The sequence below is a fragment of the Hipposideros armiger genome, unplaced genomic scaffold (assembly GCF_001890085.2).
Source record: "Hipposideros armiger isolate ML-2016 unplaced genomic scaffold, ASM189008v1 scaffold_10, whole genome shotgun sequence".
NCBI lineage: Eukaryota > Metazoa > Chordata > Mammalia > Chiroptera > Hipposideridae > Hipposideros > Hipposideros armiger.
In genome coordinates this window covers 7806199-7819564 of record NW_017731360.1, presented here as the reverse complement: position 1 = coordinate 7819564, position 13366 = coordinate 7806199, and the positions used below count along the sequence as shown (strand labels likewise).

Here is a 13366-nt window from a genome sequence, read left to right as displayed (position 1 = left end):
GGGACTCTGTCCTCCTCTATTTATTCCTCACAACCAGCAGATGACGCAGAGACTCAGAGAGGTGACGGCACCTACCCAGGTCACACAGTCAGTATGTGTACCCCACCCTCTGGCTCCCTCCTAAGGCAGTTTCTTATTCATTACTTGGGTGCCTATGATATTTCTGGTACAAAGCAAACTCTTACAGAGCAAGCACTGTGCTTTGTCTAAGTGTCTTCATTAATTCAGCACGTATCGAGTGCCTTATTGAGAGGCAGGCTACAGTCTTGTCTGTGAACCTCACCTCCCCCACCCAACAAATGAGGAACTAGATAAACTCAGACAGGGGAGAGGCAGCCAGGAAGCAGGGAGCCGGAGCATCTTGGGGAATAGAGAGTATTAGCATTAGAAGCAGCAGCAGGGGCAGCTCTGACTGCAAGGGCAGAGGGGGACTTTCCTGGAAGCAAGAAGCCCCTCCAAGGTCATGGCTTTGCTCAACTCCCCCAGCCAACTGGAGTCCAATCTGTGGAATTCATTTGTATACTGACTCACGTCTGTTTTATATTGCCTGCCTCACCCGCTGCTGTCAACAGTGGCTCCTGTCCCTCTATCGAGGCCCTGACCACTCCGCTGAGCTCAAGAACCACCCATCCAGGCACCGCAACCCAGACCGCCCACAGCACGGCCAGGGCAGTCTCCACAGAGACTCTACCTACAGACTGGGGCCACATGCCCAGTCACAGATGGCCAGGTCTGCTCTTCCCCTGTGATGGACAATACTGTGGGAGAAGGGGTGATGGGGCCCAGGGGATGTGGGGTGAGGGGTGTGGATGATGCACACGGAAGCCAAGACCACCTCAGGGTAGAGGGAGAAAGTATGGTGCCGACCAGAGCCTCCAAGAGTCCTGCTCCCCCTCGTCCACAGGCTCCCCAGCACCCAGGTAAGGCCTGGCAGGCAGCTGGTGCTCAGGACATACTTGGTGAATAAATAAATGTCACCCACTTTCTAAGCACCTACTATGTGCCAGGCCCCGTCCTAGGCGCTGAGGAAGCAATACCGAGCAGGACGGATGCAACACCCTGGGAAGGGGAGCACCCACTGTGGGCAGAGCAGGGTGGACAGTCCAGCGTGGGGGCGGAAGGCGCTTCCTTTCAGCCCGGGTCAGGGGGATACGCAGGGGTGGGCAGGCCACGGGATGACAGAAGCTCCCAGGGGAGCCACCAGCCGTGCACAGGCTGGGAGGAGAGAGGCGGTGAAAGGGTCCCGCAGAGTCAGCGTCAGTGAAAATTCCAGAAACGGAGCCACCCGAAGGCTGGACACATCCAGAGCCATTTCACCCAGGAGGAAGCCAAGGCTCGGAGTCATCGGGGGCCACCGGGGGCCGGTGATGGGATCGCTGTGCTGGAAGCCTATTGCCCTGGCTCCATGGCCGGCCTCCTTGACCACAGGGTTCCTCTGCCTCCCGGTTCGCCCCCGCCTCTGTCCAGCTGATCTTTTCCCCTCTTTCTCCAGCAATTCCTCTTTCACTTTCCACCTTGGTGGCTGAAACAATCTCTCAGTGTCCAGCCAAAGGGGTAATACTGATTGGATGTGATTTAAGTAATAAAACACTTGCTGGCAGAGCCAGTCAGGTCCAGAGAGCTGGGAACAGCAGGGCCCGGCTGCAGAGTAGTACATCAATCTCGCTGCCTTCCTGAAATGAGACCTCAGAGGGGCTGACTGAAGGAAGGCAGGCAGCCCTGGGCCTGGACCCGCCATTTCCAAGCTGTGTGAGCCTGGGTACGACGCTTCCCCTGTGGGAGCCTCAGCTTGCTCCTGTGTAAACAGGGGCAGCCCTGTGTACCCACAGGAGTAGTTGTGAGGACTGAAGGTGACGGGAAGCCCAAGCACCGCCGGCAAATGTGTCTTCCGGGGACCTCGGAGTTACACTGTGGCTGCAGCTGCCCCGGTGCTGGCATCTGGCTGGCGCGGAGGTCATGAGACAGACTCGGCTCTGATGGTCACAGTCCCCTCACCAGCCACAGAAGTCCTTCAGCCAAAGGGTGATATGATCTGATTTGTCATTTTAAAAGACTCCCTGTAAAGCAACCCTGGCTGGGGGATGAGGGTGGAAGACGTCCAGCCCCCACTGGATGAGGTAGGAGTAAAGCCTGGCAGTAGAAACATTACTGTTTGGCTTTGGGTGAGCTCCTGACCCTCTCTGAGCCTCAGTTCCCTCCTCAGGGAGACCCCCTACTTCACAAGGCTCCTTCAGGCAGCCCACCCACTCTGGGCCTCAGTAGCTTCATCCATAAAACGGGGCTGTCTTCACACCGCCTCCCTTGTGGAGTCCTTGTGAGAACTACAATTGATGGTGTGGGTGAGGGGTTTCGCCGTTCCTGGCACCTTCATTTCATGCTCAAGAAATGGTGATTGTGGTGCTGGAATCTGGGACTTGCCCAGCCTGGTAGAAAGAGCATCGTAACTGAGGGAACCCCATCTGTGGAGTCTGGAACTGGGTAGAAGCTGCTTAATAAACCCGCAAAAAAGAAGAGCGTCAGAGCGAGACTGCGAGACACTGTCTAGGGGCAATCACTCTCCCCTCCTGGGGAGCGGCCACCCCGAGCCCCCCACATTTGAGCATCCCCATCTCCCACTTGGCCCTGGGCTGGGTCCGATGTCATTTCTGCACAGAGATAACAGTGACAGTAATTAGAATAATCCCAATTCTCAGATCCTTCCTCTCAGCAGAGCTTTCTCAGCATCAGTTGCCCCAAAGTAGGCAACAGAAGAGACTGCAGGCAGGATGCCCAGCCCCACCTGCCGCCTCCTCCACGCGTGACCTTAGGCTAGTTGCTTCCCACCTGGGCCTCGTTTTTCCCGTGTGCAAAATATAGGTGTTGAACTTGATGCTTAGAGGGGTGGAAAGGATCCGTCACTTTAAGCCGTTAGTTCTCCAAGGGTGTTCAGGGACTGAGAGGCGATGGTGAAGGGGCCACGCAAGAGCCACAGCTCACAGATGGTTCGTGTGCCGGGCGCTGTCCTACGTGCTCCCTACGGATCAACTCTATCAGTCTCCACTGTCAGCTTGAGTGGGGGCACGATTATTATCCCCATTTTATGGATTAGGAAACTGAGACACAGGGCAGTATAGCATGACCAGAACACTGCTCCAGGAAACAGTGACAGACCCTCAATTTCCTGTGTGACCCTAGGCAAGGGGCCTCACCATCTCATCTTTAAGGAAGGGGGAGAGGAGATGGGAAATTGAAATGAATAAGGAGCCTGCGGCACCAGCAGTTGTCCTTACATGTGATGATGCATCCTTAGGACGCCCCCTGGAGGAGACAATAGTATCTCCCTATTACAGACAAGGAAACTGCTGCCCGAGAGGTTTAGACACTTGACGAATGTCACACAGCTAGTTTGTGGCAGAATCAGGATTCAAACCCAGGTCCCTCTGATTTTTTCTTCACAGGCTGCTGTAGAGGCTGGTTCACCACACTTGACTGGGGCAGAGATTGGGGATAGAGATGGCTGCCGGATGTGGGGGTTCTTAGGCCAGCAGGCAAATAAGAGTCTCAAGAAAGCCAGGTGTTGGGGGCAGCCTGTGGTCAGGAAGGGAGAGCTCAGGACTGGGCAGAGAGACGACTCGAGATGTGAGATTCAGGATAGTCACTCATGGGCGGGGAAAGTACAGGAGCCTGACCACAGGATGGGCCCAGGAGCAGGGGCTGGTTCCAGGGAGGTGGGTCAGCAGGACTAGGCAGGTCCCCAGACACGGAGGAGCGGGGTCAGGGCCTATGGAGAGAAACCACTAAGTCCAGGTTCTCCGCCAGCCTGCAGCTTCTACTCTGCCTAGCTCTCCCTGACCAGGCTCCTCCCAGAGGCCAGAGGGAGCCTGTGAGAAGGTGAAGGACATCTCACCCTGCACTCCTTCCAGCCTTCATGGCTGCTGGTTGCACTTGGATGAAACGCTTTATCTATAGGCCTGGCGCATACAGTATGCTCTGGAAATAATAGCTATCATTGTTACTGTTATCTTAACAGCAGTAAGTCCATTCATTCATTCATTCCCTCCACAAACACACACGGACACCTCTTCTGCTCCCAGATGCTGGGGACACACAAAAAATCAGGCTTGGCTTCTGACCTAGAGCTGCCTACAGTTTAGTAGGGGAGGCAGACTAGGGGATCGGTAATGAGGGACCATGAGCAGAGACAGAAATAGGCTCAGTGGGGGGCCTTCACACAGAAGGGGGTGTTGGGGCTGCGTCTTGAGGAGTGAGAGCTCGCCAGGCCAACAGGGAAGGAAGGGCGTTCCCACAGAGGGAACGGCAGGTGCAAAAGCAGGGGCGGGCGCTTGCCTGGTGTGTACCTGGCTAATGTCCATGCCTCTGCGTGGCTGGTGCGGGCTGAGGAGTTGGAACCGTGGCCCAAGGACACCACAGAGCCTGAGAAGGGTTTCCAGCAGGGAGGGACCCAGTCAGCTTTGTGCTGCAGTGGAACCCTCAGGGGCAGAGTGGAGGGTGGGCTGGAGGGGATGGACTTGAAGGCAGAGAGGCTGTCATGTGTAGAGCTGGGGCATGAGGGGTCTTAACAGGACCAGCGAGGGGCCCAGGGGTGAGGACGGGCCCCAGGTCAGCTCAGGAGAAGCAGCCAGGATAGTGGGCTCAATGTAGAAATGTCTGAGCTGCAGAACAAGGCTTATTCAACTCCCAGGTAACTGTAGGGTCTCCCCCCACAGGTAGAGCTGCGCTGACAGGCTGTAGAGTCCGAGGGTCAGGGATAGAGGGACGGTCAGCCAGGGCATTGCCATGGGGAAGGGGGAGGGGACAGCAGTGAGGAGGGAACATTCTGTCAACCAGAACCAGCCCAGAGAAATCTGACAGGACTAGAGAGAAGTTTCCTCCCACCAGAAAGTCAAAGGGGAAACACATTTGTTTTCCTGACACATTTGTATTTTTCAGGAGACCATGTGATTGTTTTTGCCCTGGAAAGCTGTGAATGGAAAATTCTACCTGCCTCCTCCAGGCACTGAACAATCGAGGAAGCTTCTGTCCCCAGTTTCCTGGTGCCTGAAATTCCACCACTGGCGCTTCCCTTCCTGTGGCTTGAGGATTTGTTCTCTGTTAAAATGCAAACAATCTCACCGAAGTCATGTCTTCAAACACAGACTTATTTTCATTAATTCAACAAATATGTATTGACTTCTAGGTTGCAGGCAGTACCCAGAGGCTGGAAATAAAGAGATTAATGAAGACTCGCCCATTCCTTCAAGGAATTGACAAGCTCTGTGTGCACGGGGGTGGTGGTGGGATTAGGGTGCTGTGGGAGCCCCCAGCAGAGGTGACTCATTTCACAGTTGCAAAAGGTCCAATCGTCAGAATTATGGGGCCTAATAAGACTGGAACCGTAAGCGCTGTGCCTTTAATTTCTTGGCTCCTCTCCCTGAAAACTTATTCTACAAAATGTGCCTCGTGCCATCCATCCTCCCAGATGGCTGTTTAAGTGAAGCTGTTTGTTAAGTGGGAGAAGGGAAGGGAGGGGTGGGGAGGAGCAGGTGGAGCTGCTGCAGACTCCCCGGGGAGGAGGCAAAGTGGGAACAGTGAGAGGGAGGGCAGGACAGGGGCAGACCCTGCGGTCCTGGAAAGGTGGAGAGCACGGCCTCCCAGAGGGGGAACTCAGGCACAGCTGCTCCACATGACCAGAGACCCAGGGACAGTCACCAGCAGTGCGTGGCCCACTGTGTGCCCAGCTCTGGGGTGAGCATATTGGACTCATCGGCCCAATACGTCCTCTACACAACCTGTTGAGCAAGTCCCATGACCACCCTCATTCCACAGAGGAGGAGCTCAGAGAGGTGCAGGCACCTTCCCAAAGTCACACAGCCGGTGAGAGGCAGACGCGGGAGTCAAGCCTGGGGCTGGGGGCCTCCAGAGCCCCAGATCCTAATCAAGACATCACACTCCCCCTCCCAGCCTGTCAGCTGGCAGGGCCTTAGAGATCAGCCCCACCACAGCCCTTAGGCCCCGGGCCTCAGTTTCTCCATCTGTCCAGTGAGGTGGTGGGTGTGGCTTAGTGGTTCTCAAGCTTGACTCCACATCAGAATCTCCTGGGGCTTTTCAGCACTACTGAGGCCTGAGCCCCACTGAGGTTTTCTTTAAAGTATCTAGATTTTTTAAAGCCCCACCCTACCCCAGGAGATCCTAACTCTCAACCCATTCGCACAGGGTCACACTGCCATAGAAGAGTCTAGAACCTGCACCCACTCTCCCGTGAAATCTCAAGGTAGGTATTTACGGAGCCCATCACCAAAAATGAATGAGAAGATAGAATCAGCTGTTACTGCACATCCTCGGCAGCTCAGAGGGAGAGCCCGTGATGGCATTTTCCATGTTTCCACCTCCACATCCCGAGGCCTCTTTCGCCCCCTCCTCCGTCCTCAATGAAGCCCACCCCCATCTAAGCCAGGCTTCGAGGGACGGTGATGAATCACCACTGTCCCTGGCTGCAGACGGCTCCTCCAGCACCCTGTGCCAGCCGCCCCAGCCCAGTGTCTCCAGCAGGGGCTCAGCGGATGCTTCTGAATGGGAGGAAGAAGGGAGTGCCCGGGGAGGGGATGCTCCCACGCAGGGATGTCGCGGGAGAAAGCCAAACCGGCTTCCTCCTGTGGCCCTTTCACAGGCCTGGCACTATGTTTTCCCGCTTATCATATGAAACACACACATGCACACGCGTGTGCACGCCCTCACGCACATCTTTGTTGCCTTTTCTTCCCTAAAGATAAAGTGGATTTGTAGGGAAGGTGTTTTACCCCGTGAACCCACAGGCCTCAGACCCGGACTCTGCAGAGCAAACGTCCTGTCCTGTGAGCCTCCCAGGCCCCAGGCAGATGGGCCCCTGTCCACTCATCCCTCTGGTTCTCGGGCACTGGGCCTCCCTGGACCAGGACTATGTAACTGGACTGTGGTCAGAGCACAGGAGCATGTTCTGGAACCCCTGCTGGCCCCACAAAAGCTGGGTGTGGGGTGGACGCAGTGGAGGGAGTGTGGGCTTCAGTCTGATCTATTTTCTCTCTAACGTTAGTCCTGACCCTGCCGCTCGTCCTGGGTGTGGTCACACCAGTAACTCTGGGACAACTCCTGAGGACAGGGGACGGATGGGACTCCAACAGCCCCGTGGGCATCTGATAATGATGATGTTGCTGGTATGACAAGGACAGTGATGATAATCATTGTGCCAGGCACTGCACCAATTCCACATTCTCTATCTCCCGAGTCCTCACAACAGCCCCAGGAGGAAGGGTCCCTTCCCACAACTCAGGAAGGAGCTGTCACCTGCCTGTCCCCAATTTGGGTCCCTCTTGGCTCCCAATTTTCCAGTTGACATCACTTCATCTGTAAAGTCTGCCTATGTTCCAGGGGTGGCTGGAAATGGCAACTGTCCCTTTTAGAGAAAGTTGTGGAGGTAGGTGTCAGCAAGAATGAAGGACCATGTCCTCCGAGGCTAGCCTTGTCCAACGTGCCCATTAGGGGACAAATGTGGCCTGGCTGCACACCCACTCAGGATGCGCTGAGGAAATTGCTACAAGGACAACAGAGTGAAGCGAGAATCCATCAGCCTGGGGCAGGTCAGGGCTGTCCACAGTCTTAAAGCTCGGCTTACAGGGGTGAGGGGTGAGGGGGGACAGGGCCTCTCAGGGGCTCTTCCCAAGAACTGCTGGGTTCAGAAGTTTCTCCCGACTCAAATTTGTCCCATGAAAGCCAATTCCAGGAATGTTTTAGAACTACTGGCAATAGAGACGCTCTCTCTTTCTTATGACCTTGAAATGGTAAGAAGGTCAGTCTTGAGCTGTGAGGGCCTCCAGGGGGAGGAAAGCTGCCTTAAGTTCAAGCCTAACCTTACTTGACACTCCCTCTGCTGGGAGGCTGGTCCCTCGTCTCTCCAGCCACCCATACCCTCCCTAGTTCAAGGCATAGAAACCTCCCCAGACTCATCTCCTCTGACCTCAGAGCCCTCATGACTGCCACTGCTCAGGCATCTTCTACCTGGATCTGCGTGATTTCTCGTGTTTGAGTTGCTGTTGAGGTGAGGCAGAGCTTGGTATACTTAAGGCAGAAAGCCCTGGGTTCAAATCCCACCTCCACTCTGCACTAGCTGTGTGAACTTGGACAAGTCATTTCACCTCTCTGAGCTTTGAGTTTCTTGCTTGTGAAACATGCACGACCATATGGATCCTACACATTGTTGGAGGCTGAAATGAGGTGACAAATGTGAATCCCTGGGGGCACAGTAAAGGCTCAGTAAACGGGGATGATAGTGTTACTGTTGAAAGGACCACGATTATGAAGCTGCCTCCCATGCAGCAAGCTCCTAAGGGCAGGGACCACGCCTGATTCAACGCCATATCCGCAGGGCCTAAAACAGTGGCTGCTCAAGAAAGATGCTCACCATGCAGGCAATTAATTCCACAAAATATGTATTGACAGTCACTGTCCGAATGCTGGAAATGCGGCGATAAACAAGACAGACACAAATTCTTACCCTTGAGGATCTAGGGCTCTGGAGGCGTAACCTGGAGTTGAGTTGCCTGGAGAGATGTGAAAACCCCAGAATGTTAGAGCATGGAGGTTTTGGGAGATATAGCTCGTGTGGCCCCATCCCAGAGACCCTTGGGCCACACCTGAGCCCACTAACTGCCAGTGGGCAGAGAACCCTCTCAGCTTCCTGCTGCAAGTACCATACTGCTCCAGGCTGTTGTGGCTTTCTCTGCTCCATGGGAGCTTGCTTAGCCCAGGAGCAGGACTGACTAGAGGGGATGGGATCTCATGCTTACAAAGGTGGCCCCCAACCAACAGGAGGCAGGAGGTGTGGTTGAGGCATGAACCACATGGCTCCTCTGAGGGTCCCAGCAGGAGTGGGCCTGTTGCCCACTGCAGTATCCATCCTTGATGCGCTTTTATCTGACCTTTCCCCCTCCCTCGCCCTCTCTCTTTTTACTCCATCACTTATGTGTCCTGTATTGAGGTCACCCCCCCAATAAATCACCAGCAACTCAAAACTGTGCTTCCAGGACTGTTTGGGAAAAGCCCTACTAAGACAGAGGCCATCTAAGTCCAACCCCACCCCTGGGCCGCTAAGGAAACATGTCCAGGGAGGGCCACTAACTAACCTGGGCAGACAGGCTCCCCACCATGACCACCCACGGTGGCCATCACAAAGGGCAGAGTCCTCAAAGCCAACCTGGGTTCTGCCTTCCCCTCCCTTCCCTGGGCCACAAGCTGAGCATTTAAACATTCTTCAGTTTTGCAATTAAAAGATGCAGAGAACAGACGATACAATTACTCTTACATAAGCATGTTCAGGACTGAAATGTTCTAGCCCACGGGCATCCTTAAACAGAGCCTGTGCTTACTTCCAAATGGGGTACCCTCTCAGCCTATCAGCCTGGGCTGCTGTCCTGCTCTGTACAGCCTGAGAAAGACCATCCCGCCTGCCTTTTCAGGGGCACTGGGGCATTTCACGCATGCCTGGTCTTGGAAGGACCTCCAGGTTTTATCAGACCACACCCCTTGGATGAAGGAACAGAAGTGTGACTTCCTCTGTCCCAAAGGGTCCATCAGGATCATGTAGGGGCAGTGCCTCACCCAAGGTGCACAGCGAGGCCAGGGGACAGGAGAGAGTTCAGTCACAGAGTCCTCCAGCTTCGGGAATGTTCTTCCTGACCCACTGCACCTTTACAAGCCAGGTGTGGCTGTTCCTCAAACACACCACGTGCCTTCCTGCCTCAGGACCTCTGCACTTGCTCTTCCCTCTGTTTGGAAACTTTTGTGTGTGTATGTGTGTATAATGGCTTGTATAATTTCTCACTCAGGTCCTGCTAAAGGTCTTCTCAATAGGATGATGGGGACCATGAAGGGCTGCCCTGAGGAGGTGGCCCTGGGGTGGATCAAAAGCCTGGAGGCCACTTGCTGGAACAGGATGGAGAGGACGCGGGTGCTGGCCAAGGGCCTGGCCAAGATAACAATTAAAACCTAAAATCCTGTGATTCTGACTTGACGTATTATGGTTTTCAGATTCTATTAAGTGACAATTCTAAGATCGAGGGGGTCTAAGACTCTAGGCTTTTAGGACGTTTGGGTGCTAAAGTGCCGGTATTCTCATGCGTGAGATTTTGCTGCTGGAGAAAGGGCCCGTCAGAACCTTCTTGGGCTGAGAGCAGGTTTCCCCCTCCCTACCCCGCTCCCCCAGTGCTGTGTGAATGCAGCTCTTTGTGGCTTAGAGGATGCAAATGTATTCTCCGGTTCCAGAGTCAGGCGCTGCCTTATCTGCATGTTCCAGTTTCCAGAAAAAATGTTAGAAGACAAGTCTGCGGGAGATTTTCTGTGTGTACACGAGTTAATTCCTCCATCCAGGGGCTCATCCAGACGCGGATTTTAACACAGGGCGCCATTCCCACACTCCCTGCAAGGCAGGGTTGGGGATGGGGCTGCAGCACGCCTAGCAGAGGACCAAGGGCCCCTGTCTCCCGTGGGAGGGACTGAGTGTGAAGGTCCTTTGTGTGCAGAGGCTTTGGGGGAGGCGGGCTGAGGCAGGAGGGAGAGTGTCATCTAGTGGGTCTGGGGCACGTGTGCATGGATGGCCCTTCTCCGGGAGGTATCTCACGTGAACCCCTGGGTCTGGGCTCACTGGGGCTAGTGCTCTAGGGAGCCTCCCCCCAGGGGTGGGAGGGGAGGGCAGACCCCATCCTGGGTAAGACACTGTGCTGGACACTGGGTGGTCTCTGAATTCAGGCAGATGGAACAGATCTTCATCTCCACTCACCAGCTCAGCCATGTGGCCTCAAAGAAGCCACTTCACCTCCTGGGATTCAGTTTCTTCAAAGGGACAGATGGTCCCTACCACCCCACCCACCTGGAACTCTGAGGATTAGAGGGCTCCACAGGCCCTGGGCACCCAACCAGAATCAATCCCAGCAAATGCTCCCATAACGCCTGTGTGGGACAAGGCACCCCCTGAAGCACCTCACACAGGTTTACTCTTCATCCAGCCCAGTAAAGGGCGTTCTCATTATCCCTGCTTCACGGATGAGGAAACTGAGGCACCGGGTGGTTAAGTGACTTGCCCAACATCAGGCAGTTGGCTCTAAATACCCGTGAAGAGGGTTAAATACATTTAAGCTTTTCCAACCACTCTTCTAGCTGGGTGTCCAGGAATGGGCCACATTTCAGCACTGACACCCTAGCATCTCACCCTTGTTCTTCTGCTATAAGGGATGCTCGGGTTATAACCAGGCAGTAGTGACATGCAGTGGATGCCTCCAGGGCTTTGCATTCTGTGCCCTCTCCTTGGAACACCCATCCCTGCCTTGTCTGCCCAGCTCAGGCCTCGTGGTCTCTGTGGACAGGCGCCACCCCACCCATCCCTGCACCCTCTGCACCCTTCCTTATCGCACGTAGTGGACTGGAGTGCAGGATTCCGTCCTCGGAACCTGCTGCCCTCTCTGTGTACTCGTCCCTTCCTTCCGGCAATAACCGGAAGTGAGTTTGCCCCCGGTCTAAGACTCACATTCTGGGAGGGAAGACCAACCCCATGATGTTGGCATTATTGCCCCATTTTAGGAAAACTGCCAATCACAGAGGTTTTGTCATTTCCTGAGACCACCGGCCCCGGTAGCAGGTGGCAGCCTGGGAGCTCCAGAAGCTGTAAAGTGCCCCCTCTCCTCAGTCAGTCACTCCCTCCGCCAGCCCTGCGGGTGGGGAACACACCTCCTTCCACACAAACCACACCACTGCCATTTAGTCCTCTTAATTAACTGTGCCTGGACTGTAAGAGCATTATTTAGATTCACAAGAGTTACATTTAGGCACCAGGTAATCACAACAACAGGCAGTAAACATGGAACATATTAAAACACTAACCTGCAGGCAGCATTTCAGTTCTTCTACCTTTCACTTTGAGACACCAGCGGTGGGATGCCTGGTCCGTATCGATTAGCAAATCGTTAAAATTTTAAGACAAGTTGAAATTAATTGGTGGCCATAAGGGGGGCGTCTGTGACCTGGCTGAGCAAGACCAGAATGGGGAAAACTTTGGAAAAGAAGCACCGGCCACACGAACACTTGGGGTCATTGTCCTTCTAATGCTCTCCCAGGGTCTGTCCCACCAGGTTCAGGCCACTATCGTCCTCACTCACCAGCACCAGGGCCCCAGCTAATCGTCCTGCTGGCTCCAATCCACCCTCTTTACCCCGGTGGCCAACCTGGCTGGAAACCTGCCATGGCTCCCTGCCAGCCGCCCTCCTATCAGGCCACGCTGGCTGGCCTGGCCTGAGCTGGGCACACCCAGAGCACATACCTGACCTATCAGCAGAGCTGTCAGCCCTTGCAAACCCCCACCAGGCCCAGGAGAGGCGTCCTGGAGCCTGGAAACTCCAAATTAGTGAAAGAACTTGCTACAGCCTCACCGTTCTCGAGCTGAAGTCCCCTCCTGCCTTCCTGCCCTGTGCCCTTTCCTCTGCCCCAGGGTGGGTAGAGCCTAGCCCCCGTCTCCTGATTCCCAGGATGCCCCACCTTCAGCAGCAGATACTTCTGGGGCCATGGAAACTCAGGCCTGTCTGCACAGCCATCAGAGTTATTCAGAGACGGGCCAGGCTGGGGAGCCAGTAGAGATATCTTAGGCCTAAAAATTGCTCCTTTCCCTTCTCTGTCCCCCAGATGACCCTCCATTGTCCACATCATCATGGCCTGTGTGTCACCTGCAAACCCCATGGTGCCAGGTGGGGACAGAGAGGCACCAGAAAGGGCCGTGGTTCCACCATCGCCCTGGCCTCTCTCTGGGCCTCAGTGTCTTCACATTTGAATGAAGGTCATTTCGCCAGATGATGTCTCAAGACCTCAACATTCTGTGAGCCTCTGAGGAAGGCGAATGATGACAATGTTCTTGTTCCTGATACTACTAGCACTACAACAATGATGACAGTTCTGAGTGTTGGTGGAGCACAGAGTTTGCTGGCACTGCACTGGGAGCCTCTCTCAGACCCTCTCTCACCACACAACAACCTGTGCGAGGAAAGCAATCTTCATCCCATCTTCCTGATGTGGAAACTGAGGCACAGAGAGGTCAAGTGTCCTAGAAAGTCACACAGTGCCAACCATGAAGGCAGCAGAGCTCCTGGGGCCTGTACCTCGCCTGTCCCAGGTAGGGATTGTCCTGGCACGTTGAGACCCCAGACCCTGAGCCCTCTTCCTCTGCATGTAGTTGGTCAGAGAATGAAAGATTCACTGTTGACTTTCCCAAAACTGATCTTCTGCTCAACAATTTGGCCTGTTGGCATCTCAGGGCCCATCTTTCGCTCAGCCTCAAATACCTTTCATGTCACATCCATTTTTTGTTGGTAGGATT

At 54.6% G+C, this 13366-nt stretch overlaps 1 long non-coding RNA gene across 1 annotated transcript; it reads right to left on the bottom strand.

The window, feature by feature from the left end:
* Positions 1-7: 7 nt before the first annotated feature.
* Positions 8-12179, bottom strand: LOC109392081 (uncharacterized). The gene is made up of 3 exons (XR_002125994.1): positions 11884-12179; positions 8507-8552; positions 8-2485 (listed from the first exon to the last, which is right to left on the bottom strand). It is a non-coding gene; the product is annotated as an uncharacterized LOC109392081 (long non-coding RNA).
* Between the last annotated feature and the right edge of the window lie 1187 nt (positions 12180-13366).